The 21,079-nt window shown below is 40.5% G+C and overlaps 1 pseudogene across 1 annotated transcript in view; it reads right to left on the minus strand.

The window, feature by feature from the left end:
* Window positions 1–720: 720 nt before the first annotated feature.
* The window catches only part of LOC309977495 (ubiquitin-conjugating enzyme E2 R2-like), a 112,136-nt pseudogene continuing 91,777 nt past the window's right edge, over window positions 721–21,079 (minus strand). The window contains exon 2 of the transcript in view: window positions 721–1,307. The product of the transcript in view is annotated as a ubiquitin-conjugating enzyme E2 R2-like (transcript). The remainder of the gene's footprint in view (window positions 1,308–21,079) is intronic.

Genomic DNA, 21,079 nt, shown 5'->3' on the forward strand with positions numbered 1-21,079 from the left:
TAATTAAATTCCATAGTGACTAATGATGTGCAACATGTTTCCATGAGGTTATTTGTCATCTGTATATCTTCTTCAGTAAAGCATTAGTTCAGATTTTTGCCCATATTTCTTGGGTTATGTATCGTATTATTATTGAGTTGTAAGAGTTCTATATATATTCTAGGTATAAGTCCTTTTTGAATATATATTTTGCAAATATTTTCTCTCAGTCTGTGGTTTATCTTTTCTTTCATTAACAGGGTCTTTTGAAGAGCAAAGTTTTAAATTTTGATAAAGTCCAATTTATGAAATTGTTTTCATTCATGCTGTTTGTTTTGTATCTAGAATTCTTTTGCCAAACCCAAAGTTGCTAAAGATTTCTCCTGTGTGTTCTTCTTGAAATTTTTATAGTTGTAACTCTTACATTTAGATCTATGATCCATTTTGAGATTATTTTTGCCTGTGAAATTTTTAGAATTTTATTTATCTTTTTTTTTTTTTGATGAAAGACTATTTAATTCTTCAAGAATCTGAAAACAGACCAAATGTGTTTCACTGTGAACACTTTGTAGAGGCGAACTGAGGCTGCAGTACTTTAGTGGTTTGTTTTTTTTAATATTTATTTGGCTTTGCTCGGTCTTCGTTACATGCATGTGGGATCTTTAGCTGGGGCACATATGCGGGATCTAGTTCCCTGACCAGGGATCAAACCCGGGCCCCCTGCCTTGGGAGCGCTGAGCCCTAGCCACCGCACCACCGGGGAAGTCCCAGCACTTTAGTTTTGATGCATTATTCCGCCAGGGTCGTGGGGACCTTCGCTCCATCCTTTTCTGCTTTGGCCTTAGTGGCTGACACCTGTTTCCTAATGATTTCGGCATATTCTTTGTCTTTTCCTGTACTGTCCCTCCCTTCCCTGAAAATAACAGAAGCACCCACCTCGGCTGGGGAGGAGGTGTTGGGCTCATAAAGCAATGAGATTATACTTAACAAGATAGTCCTGAGGTTTTGAGTAGGGTTCCGCCTTTCAGAGGGCGGTTCTCCACTCTGGTGGTCGTCCACAGGCGGAGGAAGAATGGAAATGCATACGTCTCCACGCTCTTAAATGTTGGGGAGCCACATTTGGGTCAAGAATCTCAAGGTAGGTGGTGAATCCGTGTAATCAATAGGGAATTTAATATGAGCCTTGAAGTAGCCGCCTTCGTAGAGGGTGTTAGGGGGTCCGAAGACGACAACCTCCCCGTTGTAGAGGTCGGATTCATCCACCAGTGTGATGCGGCACCCTCCACCGCTTCCTCCTGCAGGGATTTCAGCGCGAGCAGCAGGGCCTTCTACGAACTGGTCATCTGCTACTGGGCCATCGCATTGGTGGCGGCGCGGGATGGGGGCCCCAGTCCTCACAAGTGGTCGGGGGGGGGGAGGGGGACCAGGCCCTTCCCTGCTGCTTGCCCTGGGCGGGGCTGGACCCCGGCGTCTTCACACACCCCGCGGCGGTACCAGGCCCCTGACGCCAGTGGGCCGGCCTGGTTCTTATGCTCACGTTCAGGCCTGGTCGGGGGAGGGCTGGAGAGAGTTAAAGAAATTCTGGGTTGTTCCCCGCCCCACCTTAACTGGGGGGTGTGTGTGTGAGAGGAGGTGAAAGTGGAGGAAGGCGTCCGAGGGCCCGGGATGGTGAGGGGACAGTGCCTAGCTTCCTGGCCCTCTCCTAGAATCTTATTTTTTCTTTTCTTTTTTAAATTAATTTTTATTGGAGTATAGTTGATTTACAATCTTGTGTTCGTTTCTGCTGAACAGCAAAGTGAATCAGTTATACATATATCTACCCTTTTTTAGATTATTTTCCCATATAGGTCATTACAGAGTATTGAGTGGAGTTCCCTGTGCTATACAAAGGTTCTTATGAGTTACCTATTTTGTATATAGTAGTGTGTCTATGTCAATCCCAATCTCCCAGTTTATCCCTCCCTCTCCCCCTTGGTAACCGTTAGTTTGTTTTCTACATCTGTGACTCTATTTCTGTTTTGTAAATAGGTTCATTTGTACCATTTTTTTTTTTTAGATTCCATATATAAGTGATATCATATGATATTTGTCTATCTCTGTCTGACTTACTTCACTCAGTATGACAGTCTCTAGGTCCCATCCATGCAGGTGAAAATGGCACTATTTCGTCCTTTTTTTATGGCTAATATCCCATTGTATATATATATACCACATCTTCTTAATCCAGTCCTCTGTTGATGGGCATTTAGGTTGCTTCCATGTCTTGGCTAGTGTAAATAGTGCTGCAATGAATGTTGGGGTGCATGTATCTTTTTGAATTATGGTTTTCTCCAGATACATGCCCAGGAGTGTGATTGCTGGATCATATGGTAGCTATATTTTTAGCTTTATAAGGAACCTCCATACTGTTCTGCATAGTGGCTGTACCAATTTATTTTCCCATCAACAGTGTAGGAGGGTTTCCTAAAATAGATATGATGTACATTTTCTGTACATATTGGCTAAAGGTATTTGAGAATTTATTTGCATGCTACTTCAATTATCATAAGGCTGCAAGTATAAACCCAGGAGTAATTTTAAAATATATACTTATGAAAGTGCATTGTATAGATTCATAAAAATGTCCTGAGATATTAATATGCTCTGGGACCTCCCACTGCTCACTCTGTGCCCTGAGATTTGTTCAGAAAATGTAATCCAGGTGGTTTCTGTTAGACTCTGAGCTGGAGTTTAGAGAATAGAATATTTATTAGGCATTGCCCTTGGGATAAACAAATGTGGAAAGAAAGGCAAGGAAATAAGATGGGGCAGGAAACGTTGAGCTGTGATGCAGACGTCATGTCAGACTTAGCCATTTTGATTGAGCTAAAATGGCCCTAGCTCACTGGGGTGAGTTGGCTGAAACTTCTCACTCATAGATCAGCTGCTAGATGTGGGTCCCCGCAGGTAGTGGGGCTCTGCAGCTGAGCCAATTTCTGAAAGGGCTGACAACACCTAGGCAGCTGGGACTATAAATCCTTCCTTGCAGAGGCATGTAGATGATGAATCTCCACGTCCATCACAGTCTACCCGTTGTTCAAATCCACGTTTTCATGGAGGTGGCATGACTGGTGTACCTCCTTGTCACGGGCCTACTCTGATACCTGCTCTGCTGTGTGTGGGATCCTGGGCAGGTTGAACAAAGCCCTGGGTAGTGATGCTGGCCGAGACTCTGTGTGCAGGAAAGGCAATCCATGCCAAAAAAGGTCTCTTCCTATTTGACTCAATCACAGGTCTTTTAAAGGTAGAAGGGACTCAGTGTAGACAAATTGCCATCGAATGGGCAGATGGTCTCCTGAAGGAATGGTGCCACGATATGGTCTCAACGTTGGTCTCTGTTGCTGGCAGGTTGGACATTTAGAGGCAGCAGTAGCTTGATTCATTATGGAAAGTGGGAGCCTATGTTGCTGGGTTGATGCCTAACCTCTATCTCTTTCACCAGCGCCACTTTTTAATATGTGCATTGTTCCACCGTTGGACCGGCCAGTGACAGCTTGCTGTCATCAGTTGGCTAAGTCATTCCACCGACTTGGTTGTTTAATGCCATTTCCACAGTGGGAACTCTTGGATTGATGTTAACTTTTCATACAAAGGTTTTCACACTTTATATTCACTCCCATTTCCTTCTTTTTTTTCTTTTTTTACCATCTTTATTGGAGTATAATTGCTTTACAATGGTGTGTTAGTTTCTGCTTTATAACAAAGTGAATCAGCTATACGTATACATATGTCCCCATATCTCTTCCCTCTAGTGTTTCCCTCCCTCCCCCACTCCCATTTCCCATACACTATATTCCTTTCTGCCAGACCTCTTTGTCCCTGATCTTCCCGTCTTTTTTCTTCTGTGACTTTGATGAGCTAGCCAGACTGCCCATGAGCCCTTATATGTCCAAATCTCAGGCCACTTCTTTTATCACATGAAGCAGATGACCAGATGCACTGTCCCAGTCTGTGCCTGAATTAGGCTGTAGTGGCTTGCGTCCACACACTGAGCTGACCCATCTGTAAACCAAGCGTCGGCATTTTCATCCTCCATCAGCTAGTCCTCAGAGATCCCCCTTGTGGGCCATGGGATTATGCTGAGGAAGAGGTGCTGGTGCAACCATGGTGTATGACAGGAGTCTGGGCTATCTGAGTTGATGGGTCAGGGAAGATTTGGCTCATGAATTCATATGGTGTCCCATAGTCTGGCTTTCAGTTTGTACCATGCCAAGAGTTGCATTTCAAAAAACATATCTTCTCTCTTGCAAACAGTGTGACCTTGCTCCAGTACCCCAGGGGGCAGTGTTATGATTTTCCCACTGGGACTTCCCCTAAATTGCACGTGGTGTTTTTCCCCACCACTGATACCTCTAATACAAGAGGGTCTGTTGGCTCAAGTGGCCGGGTACAGTGTGGACCTAACCATAGGCAATTCCTGGTTACTTGCTCATTCTCTTCCTTGCTCAGGGGCATCTTTGATTTGCTTTTATTTTGACTCTTACTTTTTTAACAGTATTTCGAAGGGCTATGAACAAGGATCAGAATGAAACGCCTTCATAGTGCAGCATCTCTATCTGAGCCATCAGCGAGGACACCTGAAATGGATTCTAAACAAGGTTGTTTCTACTCTGTAGTTCCTGAGGATGCTCTCTGTTGCCCTCAGCAGATTAGAATGGTTATATCCATAATGGGCCTCCTGATGGGGTGTGTGTTAGTGTGTGTTTAAGAGGATTGGAGCAGAGATGGGGGATATAAAAGGCGAGAGTGGAGGGGTGGCAGGAAGTCCCCCAATTAGCTGTTTGTTCAAGCTAAGGAGTGATGGTGTTACTCTTTTGTATTTTCACTTCTTAGAGACGTAAGACTGAGTCCACAACTTCTGGTATATTAACCTCCTCGATACACATTAATAAATATAAAGTAAAACTATAGATGCCTTTCCTTGTAAGAAGAGGAAAATATGTACTATGTGTAGTATAGAGTACATTATGTTCTATTTATTTAATCTAAGAGAAAAAACATTAGAATTTTTAGAGCTTGAAGATATCTTAGCTTTCATCTAGTTCAACCTCTCCATGTTATAAATGAGGAAAATCTTTTATCTTATTGACTCTTTTCAATGAAGTCATGAAACATTTTGTTGTTCATAAGTTGGTAAGTGTATCCATATACTTCTATAAGTTTCTCTTGTGATTTTGGCCAGCAATGATGAAATCAGTATGTTTTGATCTTTGTGCAAGTTGTTCAGAAGGAACTTAAAAGAAGTATTTAGGAAAATCCAAGTGCTGAAACATTTAAGATATGCTTTATGGTCTCAGTTTTGTGTGATTGTCAGCCAGGAAGTTTTCTGATTAAGACAGCTTGCCAATTTCCTGCCAAATACATTATTTATTACACTAATGGGGATTTCCTATTTGAGGTTTTAAAGACAAAATGTTACTGGTATTATTTCCCTTAAAATAATTGACATGGCTCAATTGATGCAGTCTAGTAAGTTAAAATCAAGAACAAGTCAGAGCTCCGTAATAACATATAGGTATTTTACTAGTATATACTTATTGAAATAAACTAGATTTCATTGGATTAGAGATTTTTCATTCATTATTGATAGTGAACTTGAAGCCGGATGTTAATGAATTTGTATTTCCTTTTTTGATCTAATGCTTTGTAAGAATGAAATAACTTTTAGCAAGGACTAAATTCTGTTGGGTTAAAATGGCATTAGGATCCCATAGTTATGTGCACAAATTTTAGAATTTCATGCGTTTCTCCCAAAGCTATAAAGAAACTTCTGCCTACTTGCGTGTGTGTGTGTGCGCGTGTGTGTTCTTGTAGTAGTAGCTACAAAGGGAGATGGGTTCCAAGCATCTAAAGAATAAATATATGTAGGTAAATTAACAGACTAAAGTACACCTAATTTTAACCAGACAGCAAAAGCATGAAACAAATTTTGATAATGACACATTTTTAATTTGTTTGTAAAATTAAACTACATTTAAAAATTACAGATTGTAACAACCACTATAGAGGAAAAGAACAAGGTGCTCTAAGAAAGACCACGGGGCATTTTCTTTAGCTGAGACCATCATAAAAAGCCTTTCTGAAGGACAAATAGTTAGTCAGACAAAGAGTCTGTGTGTGGGAGGAAGGATGTGTGTGCATAGCAATCCAGACCATCCATGAAAAAGGCCTTGTGGCTGCGAGTGTGAGATGTTCACGAAAGAAGGCCAAGACGGTCAGAGTGCAGGGACGACAAGTTAGCGTGAGATGAGACTAAGAGGATGGCATGACTGTGCGCCATGCTGACTTGTCTAATCTTATTTTAGTGCAATAGTGTGGGGGGGAGTGTCATAAAAGGATTTTAAGTAGGAGAGTGACACCATTTCCTCTATATCTTTAAAAGACCCCATTGGTTGCAATACGGGTATTGCATTGGTTTTGGATTGGGGTAAGAGTGGAAGAAGATTGACATTTTTAGGAGACAATTGCATTAGTCCAGGTGAGAGTTGGAATAGCTTGGACTGGGGTATTGGCAGTGCAAATGGAGAGTAATGGATGGATTCGGGGTGTTTTGAGGGTAGTGGAACCACTGAGGCTCAGTAATATATTGAATATGGAGGTAAGAGACAGATATGGCAAGATGTGCCCAGATTTGGGGCTTAAGCAAATGGGTGTGGGGAGGTGATAGTGTCATTTATTGAAATCACGTAAGTCTGGAGGATAACAATTTTGGGAGAAAATAAAAAACTCAAGTCTGGAATGTCAATTTTGTGATGCCATGGAGACGATCAATTGACTGGGTCAAGTAAGCATTTAAATATGTAGGTCTCTAAGTGTAGGCTAGAGATTATGATTTGGGAGTTACTGGCATATAGATGGTAGGGAGAAAAAAAATAAAAGCTCTGAGTCACATTAAGTCGAGTGGAAGAGGAAGAGTTATCTAAAGAGAGGGAGGGAGATGCTAGGTAAGAAAATCAGTAAAGTTTTGTATCACATAGACCAAGAAAAAAGCATTTCTAGAAGGAGGAAACAACTGACTGTGTTATGTGTTACTGAGCAGTCAAATAAGACCAGAGCTAAAAAATATTGATTAAATTTGAGGGCATGCGAGTCCATGACCTTCAGGAGGTGACTTCAAGAACAAGAGGGACAGATATCAGACTGGAGTGGATTGAAGAGTGAAAGATGAGGAAGTAGAGAAAAGATGTGAAGACAACTGTGGTAGACACCATTGGTTGACTACCCACCAGCTAGTTCCCCAGTGCTAATAGAATCCCAGTTTTTCCAGTGATATCTGAGTGGTCAAATCCCTTAAGAGTGTGAACTGATATTGTCCAAATTAATCACAGTGTCTCATTCACCTTGCCATGGGATTGCATATTCTATACATTCTGGCCAATATCTTCCTCCTAGTCTTTACTTAGGATAACACTAACATTGTAAATAAAATATTATCACTGGTAACAAAATAGCTTTGATTTGGGAGTATTTCAACACTCTAATATTGATCATGAGCAATTATTCTATTTAACCTAAAAAAATTTACTGTCTAACATAACAGCAATATAATTATTACAATTTATTGCTAGCTTGCTATATGCCAGACATTGTTCAATGTGCTGTATGTATAATATTTCAGCTAAACCCCCAACAAACTTGTCAGGCATAATTACTTTTATTTTTCAGACAAGTTAATCAAGACTCAGAAATGAAGTAAAATACCCAAGGTCACAATCAGGTAAGTGGGAGAAGCAATCAGTGACTTGCTCAACCCATCAGAATTGTTCATTCCCTACAGAATACAGTACATTTTCTCCTGCCTCTATTAAAGGGGTGTTTTACCCTTGTGCTCGTCTACACTTGCCTCTTTTCTTCCTTGCTCACACCTGCCTTTTTGATTCCATTGGCTTTCAGCCAACTATTACACATGAAGATTAAACATGTTGATTTTACTAAGCTGACCCTACTGGAATGATAAGCTTTCTCTGAAGATACTGGAAAAAGAGGTTGGGTTATTTAAAGGCTGACCATAATGAAAAACATTAATGAAAGATTTTCTTACCATACAACTTTACATTCAACCAAAGGAAAGGAATTCACTGTACATTTATAACATGGAATCAAAGAAATGTTATATGGAATTATAAAGCACTGACAGCTTGATGTTGGTAGAGTATTTAAATTTCCATTTTCAAAATATGCAAATACATAGTGTTTTTGAAGATACAGAGTAGTTAATTAGGGCAAAGCATACTCTGCAAGGAGTCAGATAACAACACTTTTATTAAAGGCTCTAGTACTCTGTGACCTGAGCAGGGCTCCTAACTTTTATGAATCTGTTTCCTCATCAGTAAATGGACATAAAGCTGCATTGTTTTCAACTGAAATTCAAATAAAAGAAAGTAAAACCAAGTTTTATGATCAGGGTAAAGTATTCAATAAGTGATAATTTAACATCTATTGTGTTTGAGGTACTGTGGTCACCTATAGTTACTACGGATGGTGGAACAAATGCTTAAATACATAACTATTACATAAAAAGATGGTAAAAGCTGTAATAAAAATGTGCAAAATCCTATAGCAGTACAGGAAGGTGGATGTGGTGAGAAGTAAGTTTGGAAGCATAAGTTGGGTAGAAAATATAAAGGGCATTAAGGATATACTAAAGAGTTTAGCTGTTACTCATAGCAGTGTGGTTGTTGAAAGTTTCCACGTATAGTATAAGAATGATATGATTATATGTGAATGTACTAAAGATGGTGGTTTTGGATAAATTGGAAGAAGAAATATAGGAGTTAGGGAGATTGGTTATCTTGCTACTTCCAAAATCCAGAAGAGACTTGATGAGCCTCAGGTAGGGCCATCAACACAGAGAGAAAGGGATGATGTTTCTGTTAACTATTGTTGCCTAAGGAGCCACCTCAAACTGAGTGACTACAGCAAAGAACGATGTATTATTTCTTACCAATATATGAGTTGGCTGGATCCTTCTACTGCTTATCTTGCTGGGGCACATTCCTGTGTTTGCAATCAGATTATGGCTGGAAATCCTGCATGGCTCAAGATGAACTCACACATACGTCTGGCTGTTGGTGCTCGGTTAAAGGAATCGCTCCTGTCCTCCACATGGCTCCTCTCTTCCTTCTTGAGGTGAGACTGACTTCTTAACATCATGATGGTCTCAGGACAGAGTTCCAAGAAGACAAGCCAAAAGATACAAATGCTCATGAAGCCTCTATTTGTGTCACATTTACTAATGTCCCATAGGCCAAATCAAATTACACGGCCAAATCCAGTGATGATGATAGGAGTGGTAAATAATTTGTGTCCATTTTTAATCCATCACAAATGGTTTGAGGGATCTTGGAGGCAAAGTTGATGGTATTTGAGGGGAAATGAGATGCGGGAAATAGGAAAAGGGAAGATCAAGGATGATTCAGCTGAGGAGTAAATAGTGGTGCATTAATTGAAGCAATGAATAGCACAGGAAGATTTGCTGGGAAGTGATCAGGGAGATTGGATTTCAGTATTTTGGGGAGATCTTGAAATTGATGCCTGTGGGATATGCCAAGGGACTACATACTAAGAATGTGGAAATAAAGACTGGAACATAGAAGAACTTTCTAGGAAAGGGATAGAGATTTGGGAATAGTTGGCTAATAGATCTGTAATACTGTAAGAAAGGGTTAGATTTCCTAGTTATAAAAGGTAAAATAAAGAGAAAAGTGAGCCAAGGATGGAATTTAGGGAAGTACTAATATCGAGGTAAGCAACAGAAAACAGCTAGCAAAAGAAGCGGAGGAATTGAGTTCAGAGAATAAGAAACATATTCAGTGAGAGAGAATCATGACAAAGGAATAGAAAGATAAGTAAATTATAAAAAATGCTGCATAATGTGTAATGCTTACCTATTAATAAAGGGATTTACAGTTACAACTAACTCTGTCCTCAAAATTTCCTTTGTATAAGGAATTTATATTAGCCTGAAGCTTTTTTTAGTTCAAAGAAAAAACTTAAAGTGGTGGATAAATTTTCAGATATAAATTTATAACTGAGCATTTCATATAGAAATAGAAAGATAAAAGTGGTTGGGACACCAGGAAAACTCATGTAAAAGCTAACAGTGACCAGCCTGAGAAGATACAGTGTGTGAATCACACTCTCTGAATTGCATAAAGCCACAGTATAGAACTGCTCCTGAATTTGATTGAACAATGTTAACAGAAAATTCAAAGAGACAGTGGATATCATTGAATAACTGTTGGGTGGCGAGTGAAAAGCTGCTTACATTTTTAAAAAATGCATTTGTTTCTAAATGCCTATCATTTAAATTTTCAATCTTCAAAATTTATCCTTTAAAAAGTATAGATGTTAATGATGTGAGTGAGATAATGGAACCCACCATATGATGTCCAAGAGTACACTGTGGACTTAAACATGGGGACAACCTTGGCACAAAGGGCTCAAGGAGCTGATTCAGACCTGACTTGAGATAGTTTCTTGAGCTCTACATGAGGGAGGGATTATGGGGTCTGAGGGTTGGTTTAAACTTCCAAGTACTATTATAGTTGAATTGTCTCTTTCTCCCTTCAATTTTGTTGGTTTTTGCTTCATGTATTTTGGGGCTGTGTTATTAGGTGCACGCATATATGTTTATAATTATTACGTCTTGATGAATTGATCATTTTTTCATTATGAAATGTCCTTTTTTGGTCTCTAATAATAATTGTTGTCTTGAAATCTATTATGCCTGATATTGGTATAGCTACTGCAGCTCTCTTTTTTTTTTTTTTTTTTTGCGGTACGCTGGCCTCTCACTGCTGTGGCCCCTCCCGTTGCGGAGCACAGGCTCCGGACGCGCAGGCTCAGCGGCCATGGCTCACAGGCCCAGCCGCTCCGCGGCATGTGGGATCTTCCCGGACTGGGGCACGAACCCGTGTCCCCTGCATCGGCAGGCAGACTCTCAACCACTGCGCCACCAGGGAAGCCCTGCAGCTCTCTTTTAGTTACTATTTGAATGGTACTCCTTTTTCCATCTTTTAATTTCAATCCATTTGTGTCGAAATCTAAGGTGTGTCTCTAATAGCATGTTGTTGGATAATTTTTAAAAATCGACTCAAGTCTCCAAGTATTATTCTGCCAATATATCCCCTTTGATTGGAGTGTTTTATTCATTTACATTTACTGTAATTACTGATAATATTCATTCCTGCCATTTTGCTATTTTCTAGATATCTTAGGTTTTTTTCATTCCTCTATTCCTCCATTATTGCTTTCTTCTGTTCTAAGTATTTTCTAGTGTATCATGTTAATTCCCTTGTTGCTTCTGTTATTATATTTTCTGAGTTATATATCACATTTTAAACTAACATTTAAAAAGTATGATACTACATGAGAATCACCTAAATTTCTTGGCATAAATGAAAAATTTGGGGCCTCATACTAGATGTACTGCATCAAAATCTTATGGGACAGGAAGACCTTCAAGATGGCGGAGGAGTGGGATGCGGAGATCACCTTCCTCCCCACAGATACATCAGAAATACCTCCACATGTGGAACAACTCCTACAGGACACCTACTGAACGCTGGCAGAAGACCTCAGACCTCCCAAAAGGTAAGAAAACCCCCACGTACCTGGGTAGGGCAAAAGAAAAAAGAATAAACAGAGACAAAAGGATAGGGACGGGACCTGCACCAGTGGGAGGGAGCCGTGAAGGAGGAAGGCTTTCCACACACTAGGAAGCCCCTTCGTGGGCGGAGACTGCGGGTGGCGGACGGGAAAAGCTTCGGAGCCGCGGAGGAGAGCGCAGCAGCAGGGGTGCGAAAGGCAAAGCGGAGAGATTCCCGCACGGAGGATCGGTGCCGACCGGCAGTCACCAGCCCGAGAGGCTTGTCTGCTCACCTGCCGGGGCGGGCGGGGCTGGGAGCTGAGGCTCGGGCTTTGGTGCGAGCGCCGGGAGAGGACTGGGGTTGGCGGCGTGAACACAGACTGAAGGGGTTAGTGCGCCACGGCTAGCCGGGAAGGAGTCCAGGAAAAGGTCTGGAGCTGCCGAAGAGGTAAGAGACTTTTTCTTCCCTCTTTGTTTCCTGGTGCGCGAGGAGAGGGGATTCAGAGCGCTGCTTAAAGGAGCTCCAGAGACGGGGGCGAGCCGCGTCTAAAAGCGCGGACCCCAGAGACGGGCATGAGACGCTAAGGCTGCTGCTGCCGCCACCACGAAGCCTGTGTGCGAGCACAGGTCACTCTTGACACCTCCCCTCCCGGGAGCCTGTGCAGCCCGCCACTGCCAGCGTCCCGTGATCCAGGGAAAACTCCCCCCGGGAGAACGCACGGCGCGCCTCAGGCTGGTGCAACGTCACGCCGGCCTCTGCCGCCAAAGGCTCGCCCGGCATCCGTACCCCTCCCTCCCCCGCAGCCTGAGTGAGCCGGAGCCCCCGAATCAGCTGCTCCTTTAACCCCGTCCTGTCTGAGGGAAGAACAGGCGCCCTCCAGCGACCTACACGCAGAGGCGGGTCCAAATCCAAAGCTGAACCCTGGGAGATGTGCGAACAAAGAGAAAGGGAAATGCCTCCCAGCAGCCTCAGGAGCAGAGAATTAAATCTCCACAGTCAACTTGATGTACCTGCATCTGGGGAATACATGAATAGACAACGAATCATCCCAAATTGAGGAGGTGGACTGTGGGACCAACGATATATATATATATATATTTTTTTTTTTCCTTTTTCTCTTTTTGTGAGTGTGTATGTGTGTGCTTCTGTGTGTGATTTTGTCTGTATAGCTTTGCTTTTACCATTTGTCCTAGGGTTCTGTCTGTCCGATTTTTTTGGTTTGTGTTTTTAGTATAGTTTTAACGCTTGTTAAAATTGGTGGATTTGTTTTTTGGTTTGGTTGCTCTCTTCTTTCTTATTTTTTATTTTTAATAATTATTTTTTATTTTAATTTTTCTTTCTTTCTTTTTTTTCTCACTTTTCTTCTGAGCAGTGTGGCTGACAGGGTCTTGGTGTTCTGGCTGGGTGTTAGGCCTGTGCCTCTGAGGTGGGAGAGCCGAGTTCAGGACATTGGTCCACAAGAGACCTCCCGGCTCCATGTAATATTAAACGGGGAAAGCTCTCCCAGAGATCTCCATCTCAACGCTAAGACCCAGCTCAACTAAACAACCAGCAGGCTACAGTGCAAGACACCCTATGCCAAACAACTAGCAAGACAGGAACATAACCCCACCCATTAGCAGAGAGGCTGCCTAAAATCATAATAAGGTCACAGATACCCCAAAATACACCACCGGACGTGGTCCTGCCCACAAGAAAGAGAAGATCCAGCCTCATCCTCCAGAACACAGACACTAGTCCCCTCCACCAGTAAGCCTACACAACCCACTGAACCAACCTTAGCCACTGGGAGCAGACACCAAAAACAACAGGAACTATGAACCTGCAGCCTGTGAAAAGGAGACCCCAAACACAGTAAGTTAAGCAAAATGAAAAGACAGAGAAACACACAGCAGATGAAGGAGCAAGGCAAAAACCCACCAGACCAAACAAATGAAGAGGAAATAGGCAGTCTACCTGAAAAAGAATTCAGAGTAATGGTAGTAAAGATGATCCAAAATCTTGGAAATAGAATGGAGAAAATACAAGAAACGTTTAACAAGGACCTAGAAGAACTAAAGAGCAAACAAACAAGGATGAACAATGCAATAAATGAAATTAAAAATTCTCTAGAAGGAATCAATAGCAGAATAACTGAGGCAGAAGAACGGATAACTGACCTGGAAGCTAAAATCATGAAAATAATTATTGCAGAGCAGAATAAAGAATGAAAATAATTGAGGACAGTCTCAGAGGCCTCTGGGACAACATTAAATGCACCAGTATTCAAATTATAGGGGTCCCAGAAGAAGAAGAGAAAAAGAAAGGGACTGAGAAAACATTTGAAGAGATTATAGTTGAAAAATTCCCTAATATGGGAAAGGAAATAGTTAATCAAGTCCAGGAAGCACAGACAGTCCCATACAGGATAAATCCAAGGAGAAATAGACCAAGACACATATTAACCAAACTGTCAAAAATTAAATACAAAGAAAAAAGAATTAAAGCAGCAAGGGAAAAGCAACAAATACCATACAAGGAAATCCCCATAAGGTTAACAGCTGATCTTTCAACAGAAACTCTGCAAGCCAGAAGGGAGTGGCAGGACATATTTAAAGTGATGAAAGAGAAGAGCCTACAACCAAGATTACTCTACCCAGCAAGGACCTCATTCAGATTCGACAGAGAAATTAAAACTTTTACAGACAAGCAAAAGGTAAGGGTATTCAGCACCACCAAACCAGCTTTACAACAAATGCTAAAGGGAATTGTCTAGGCAGGAAACACAAGAGAAGGAAAAGATCTACAATAAAAAACCCAAAATAATTAAGAAAATGGTAATAGGAACATACATATTGATAATTACCTTAAATGTAAATGGATTAAATGCTCCAACAAAAAGACATAGACTAGATGAATGGATACAAAAACAAGACCCATATATATTGCTGTCTACAAGAGAGACCCACTTCAGACCTAGAGACACATACAGACTGAAAGGGGATGGAAAAAGATATTCCATGCAAATGGAAATCAAAAGACAGCTGGAGTAGCAATTCTCATATCAGACAAAATAGACTTTAAAATAAAGGCTATTATAAGAGACAAAGAAGGACACTACATAATGATCAAGGGATCAATCCAAGAAGAATATATAACAATTGTAAATATTTATGCACCCAACATAGAAGCACCTTAATACATAAGGCAAATACTAACAGCCATAAAATGGGAAATTGACAGTAACACATTCATAGTAGGGGATTTTAACACCCCACATTCACCAATGGACAGATCATCCAAAATGAAAATAAATAAAGAAACACAAGCTTTAAATGATACTTAAACATGATGGACTTAATTGATATTTATAGGACATTCCATACCAAAACAACAGAATACCCTTTCTTTTCAAGTGCTCATGGAACATTCTCCAGGATAGATCATATCTTGGGTCACAAATCAAGCCTTGGTAAATTTAAGAAAATTGAAATCACATCAAGTATCATTTCCAACCACAATGCTATGAGACTAGATATCAACTACAGGAAAAACGTCTGTAAAAAATGCAAATGCATGGAGGCTAAACAATACACTACTTAATAACCAAGAGATCATTGAAGAAATCAAAAAATTCCTAGAAACAAATGACAATGAAAACACGACGACCCAAACCCTATGGGATGTAGCAAAAGCAATTCTAAGAGGGAAGTTTATAGCAATGCAATCCTACCTCAAGGAACAAAAAGAATCTCAAATAAACAACCTAACCTTACACCTAAAGGACTTAGAAAAAGAAGAACAAAAAACCCCCCAAAGTTAGCAGAAGAAAAGAAATCATAAAGATCAGATCAGAAATAAATGAAAAAGAAATGAAGGAAACAATAGCAAATATCCATAAAACTAAAACTGGTTCTTTGAGAAGATAAACAGAATTGATAAACCATTAGCCAGAGTCATCAAGAAAAAAAGGGAGAAGACTCAAGTCAGTAGAGTTAGAAATAAAAAAGAAGTAACAACTGACACTGCAGAAATACAAAGGATCATGAGAGGTTACTACAAGCAACTATATGCCAAAAAAATGGACAACCTGGAAGAAATGGGCACATTCTTGGAAAAGCACAACCTTCCGAGACTGAACCAGGAAGAAATAGAAAATATGAACAGACGAATCACAAGCACTGAAATTGAGACTGTGATTAAAAATCTTCCAACATACAAAAGCCCAGGACCAGATGGCTTCATAGGTGAATTCTATCAAACATTTAGAGAAGAGCTAACACCTATCCTTCTCAAACTTTTCCAAAACATAGCAGAGGTAGGAACACTCCCAAACACATTCTACAAGGCCACCATCACCCTGATAACAAACCCAAAGGTGTCACAAAGAAAGAAAACTACAGACCAATATCACTGATGAACATAGATGCAAAAATCCTCAACAAAATACTAGCGAACAGAATCCAACAGCACACTAAAAGGATCATACACCATGATCAAGTGGAGTTTATCCCAGGAATGCAAGGATTTTTCAATATATGCAAATCAATCAATGTGATATACCATAGTAACAAATTGAGGGATAAAAACCATATGATCATCTCAATAGATGCAGAAAAACCTTTTGACAAAATTCAGCACCCATTTATGATAAAGATCCTCCAGAAAGTAGGCATAGAGGGAACTTACCTCAACATAGTAAAGGCCATATATGACAAACCCACAGCCAACATCGTCCTCAATGGTGAAAAACTGAAACCATTTCCACTAAGACCGGGAAGAAGACAAGGTTGCCCACTCTCACCACTATTATTCAACATATTTTTGCAAGTTTTAGCCACAGCAATCAGAGAAGAAAAAGGAATCTAGGCTTCTCTGGTGGCCCAGTGGTTGAGAGTCCACCTGCCGATGCAGGGGACACGGGTTCGTGCCCGGTCCGGGAAGATCCCACATGCCGCGGAGCGGCTAGGCCCATGAGCCATGGCCGCTGAGCCTGCGCGTCTGGAGCCTGTGCTCCACAACGGGAGAGGCCACAACAGTGAGAGGCCCGCATACCGCAAAAAAAAAAAAAAGAAAAAGAAAAAGAATCCAAATCGGAAAAGAAATAAAGTTATCACTGTTTGCAGATGACATGGTACTATACATAGAGAATCCTAAACATGCTACCAGAAAACTACCAGAGCTAATCAATGAATTTGGTAAAGTAGCAGAATACAAAATTAATGCACAGAAATCTCTTGCATTCCTATACACCAATGATGAAAAATCTGAAAGAGAAATTTAGGAAACACTCCCATTTACCATTGCCATGAAAAGAATAAAATACCTAGGAATAAACCTACCTAAGGAGACAAAATACCTGTATGCAGAAAACTATAAGACACTGATGAAAGTAATTAAACGTGATACAAACAGATGGAGAGATATACCCTGTTCCTGGATTGGAAGAGTCAACATTGTGAAAATGACTCTGCTACCCAAAGCAATCTACAGATTCAATGCAATCCCTATCAATCTACCAACAGCATTTTTCACAGAACTAGAACAAAAAAATTCACAATTTGTATGGAAACAAAAAAGACCCCGAATAACCAAAGCAATCTTGAGAAAGAAAAATGGAGCTGGAGGAATCAGGTTCCCTGACTTCACACTATACTACAAAGCTACAGTAATCAAGACAGTATGGTACTGGCACAAAAACAGACATATAGATCAATGGAACAGGATAGAAAGCCCAGAGATAAACCCACACACATATAGTCACCTTATTTTTGATAAAGGAGGCAAGAATATACAATGGAGAAAAGACAGCCTCTTCAATAAGTGGTGCTGGGAAAACTGTACAGCTACATGTAAAAGAATGAAATTAGAACACTCCCTAACACCATACACAAAAATAAACTCAAAATGGATTAAAGACCTAAATGTAAGGCCAGACACTATAAAACTCTTAGAGTAAAACATAGGCAGAACACTCTATGACATAAATCACAGCAAGATTGTTTTTGGCCCTCCTCCTAGAGAAATGAAAATAAAAACAAAAATAAATGGGACCTAATGAAACTTCAAAGCCTTTGCACAGCAAAGGAAACCATAAACAAGATGAAAAGACAGCCCTCAGAATGGGAGAAAATATTTGCAAATGAAGCAACTGACAAAGGACTAATCTCCAAAATTTACAAGCAGCTCATGCAGGCCAATATCAAAAAAACAAACAACCCAATCCAAAAATGAGCAGAAGACCTAAATAGACATTTATCCAAAGAAGAGATGCACACAGCCAACAAACAAATGAAAGAATGCTCAACATCAGTAATCATTAGAGAAATGCAAATCAAAACTACAGTGAGGTATCAGCTCACACCAGTCAGAAATGACATCATCAAAAAATCTACAAACAATAAATGCTGGAGAGGGTGTGGAGAGAAGGGAACCCTCCTGCCCTGTTGGTGGGAATGTAAATTGATACAGCCACTTTGGAGAACAGTATGGAGGTTCCTTAAAACCTAAAATAGAACTACCATATGACCCAGAAATCCCACTCCTGGGCATGTACCCTGATAAAACCATAATTCAAGAAGAGACATGTACCACAATATTCACTGCAGCTCTATTTACAATAGCCAGAATCAACCTAAGTGTCCATCAACAGATGAATGGATAAAGAAGATGTGGCACATATATACAATGGAATATTACTCAGCCATAAAAAGAAACAAAATTGAATTATTTGTAGTAAGGTGGATGGACCTGGAGGCTGTCATACAGAGTGAAGTAAGTCAGAAAGAGAACAACAAATACTGTATGCTAGCATATATATATGGAATCTAAAAAAAAAAAAAAAAAAGGTTCTGAAGAACCTAGAGGCAGCACAGGAATAATGACACAGATGTAGAGAATGGACTTGATGACACGGGGAGGTGGATGGGTAAACTGGGATGTAGTGAGAGAGTGGCATGGACATATATATACACTACCAAATGTAAAATACATAGCTAGTGGGAAACAGCCGCATAGCACAGGGAGATCAGCTCGGTGCTTTGTGTCCACCTAGAGGGGTGGCAAAGGGAGGGTGGGAGGGAGATGCAATAGGGAGGAGGTATGGGGATATTATGTATAGCTGATTCATTTTGTTATAAAGCAGAAACGAACACACCATTGTAAAGCAATTATACTCCAATAAAGATATTAAAAAAAAAGTCTTATGGGACTTTGCTCAGAAATTTGTCTTTTTCACAAACTCCTCATGATTTTTACACACCTTAATTTGAGGAAAAATATGTAAAGGGAAACTCTTCTCTTGTCTCAAATATTAGAAGAGAAAAAGAAGACTAAGGTTAATTAAAGTTTCAATGTACCTGTGTCTCTGCCAGATATTAAAACACATTATTTTATTTAATCCTTATAACAGCCCTATGGTGTCCATATTATTTTCCTCATCTCTCGTTGATTATCTTGCCCAAGGACATATAGATAATAAGTAGCAGAGTCCAAATTTAAATACAAGGTTTTCTAGTGAACAAAGCGAAGCAAAATCCCAGACAATATAGGACTAACTTACCAAAAAAAAAAAAGTACTTAGAAGGATAGTAAAGGAAAGGGAATACATGTGCTTTGTTTTCTCTTTTCTGGTAAGAGATTCTGATGATTGTTTTATGCAAAGAAAATTACATGTGTAGTTTGAGTTCTGGTACTAACCAGCATGAGAAAAATCAGAGTGAGCCTAAGCTTTAAAAATTGTCTGTGCTCTATAAGATTTAAAATATCTGTGGTTTTACTCACCTTTGTTTTAAAAGTTGTCTATGAGGTGTCTCAGTTTGATTGTGGACAGTTAGGGATACAGTTGGGTAACCCAGAAGTCATTGCCTGGTCGTGCTCCAGCCATACAGGCATTCATAAACTCAAGGAGAATGATACCCACCGCATACAAAGGTAATTCCCGTCAGGACACAAACCGTTCCTGCTAAGGAGGCACTGTTAATGAATTCACTCACAGGGACTGTTGTGTTTGCCCACTCAAGCCAGGGGTCAGTTAGGTTTTCAGTGCATTTGGGAAGTAAATCTCCTGAAATAAAAAGTTGTTCTAAATTCTTTGCAAAGATGGGTGCTGCTGGTGAGATCTTTTAGTGTTTGGGGGCAGATCGGATATAGATAATCATAAGAACGTGGGGTGCAAATGAACTGTGATTTGCATAGGGATTTGTGTGTAATTGGGCAAGTACAGTTACAATGAGAGAAAGGTAAAAACAAGGCACTGGATGTTCTGGCTGTAAAAGTTGGACTCTGACTTCTAAGGGGGGTTGACTGTAGTTTATAGTGACATTGGGACTAGAAGAAAAATTTGTCATGGGATTTTTAATATCATAGACTGTTCAGAATTTTTGATGAGAAGTCCAGCAGTCTAAGAGGTTACGCCCCTTAGCAATGGCCTGGGAGATATGGATGATGGTGTTATCTCTCAAGGTCAATGCCAAGTTCAAGGAAAGAAAGAGAAGAAGAAAGGTTATGAAGTCGATTCAGTGTCTTGGGTGGAAGCAGTCTACCTCTATGTCAGATCTTTCTCTTCCTTGTCAGTTTGATTTGGAGATCTCCAGAATTTGAGCCAAACCAGATGTCAGGTGGAGGTTTCTTCAGCTGTGAGATGTAACCAAGGTACAATGCCTTCTAGTTTTGCGGCAGTGTCAGGGGTCAGGAACACGTGATAAGATCTTTTGCAACAAGATTCAAGGGCTGTCTTCCTCTTGTGACGTTTCCAGAATACCCAGTCAGTAGGTGACCGATAGGATCCTTTGAATTGGGATCTGGGAAAGCTTCTTTAACCTGTTGATGATAGGCTTTAGCAAGACTTTAAAGACTTAAACAGTAGCTGGTCATATTACTGTGAGATAATAAGGGATCAACAGAAAGTTGTATGCTGGTAGACATAGGCCTACCAGTGACTATCTCATGTGGAGTGGGTTTATGTTTCCTGAAGTGGGTACTGTGAACAGTCAGCAAGACCAGAGGCAAAACCTTAAGCCAAGGGTGTCCAGTAATTTCAGCAAGTTGAGAGGTCGTGAGTGTGAGGACCGCATTAGTTCTCTCAGCCTTGCCTAATGAGTGAGGGTGATAGGGGCAATGATAATGTCAAGAAGTTTGTGAGACTTTTATTAAGGCTTGTATGATTTGCCTAATAACTTGGGTGCCCCAATCACTGGTGATTGTGGAAGGTATACCCCAAGTGGAAAACACGTTTCTAACAGTTTCTTTGCCACTGTGAAGGCCTCAGTCTTGCGGCAAGGGAAGGCTTCAACCCACCCAGAACACATACATCCAATAACAAGAACATATTGATAACCCATGTAAGGTGGCAGCTGAATAAAGTCCCGTTGCAGGTGCTCAAAACTTGCAGAGAAAGGAGGCTTGAGGTTTCTGGAAACAAAAACTATTTTTCCCGGGATTGTGGACTTGAGAGGTCATACATTAATGGTAAACTGTTTTCACAATGTTGT

The sequence above is a fragment of the Leucopleurus acutus genome (assembly GCF_964270905.1).
Source record: "Leucopleurus acutus genome assembly, chromosome: 21".
In the NCBI taxonomy this organism is placed as follows: Eukaryota; Metazoa; Chordata; class Mammalia; order Artiodactyla; family Delphinidae; genus Leucopleurus; species Leucopleurus acutus.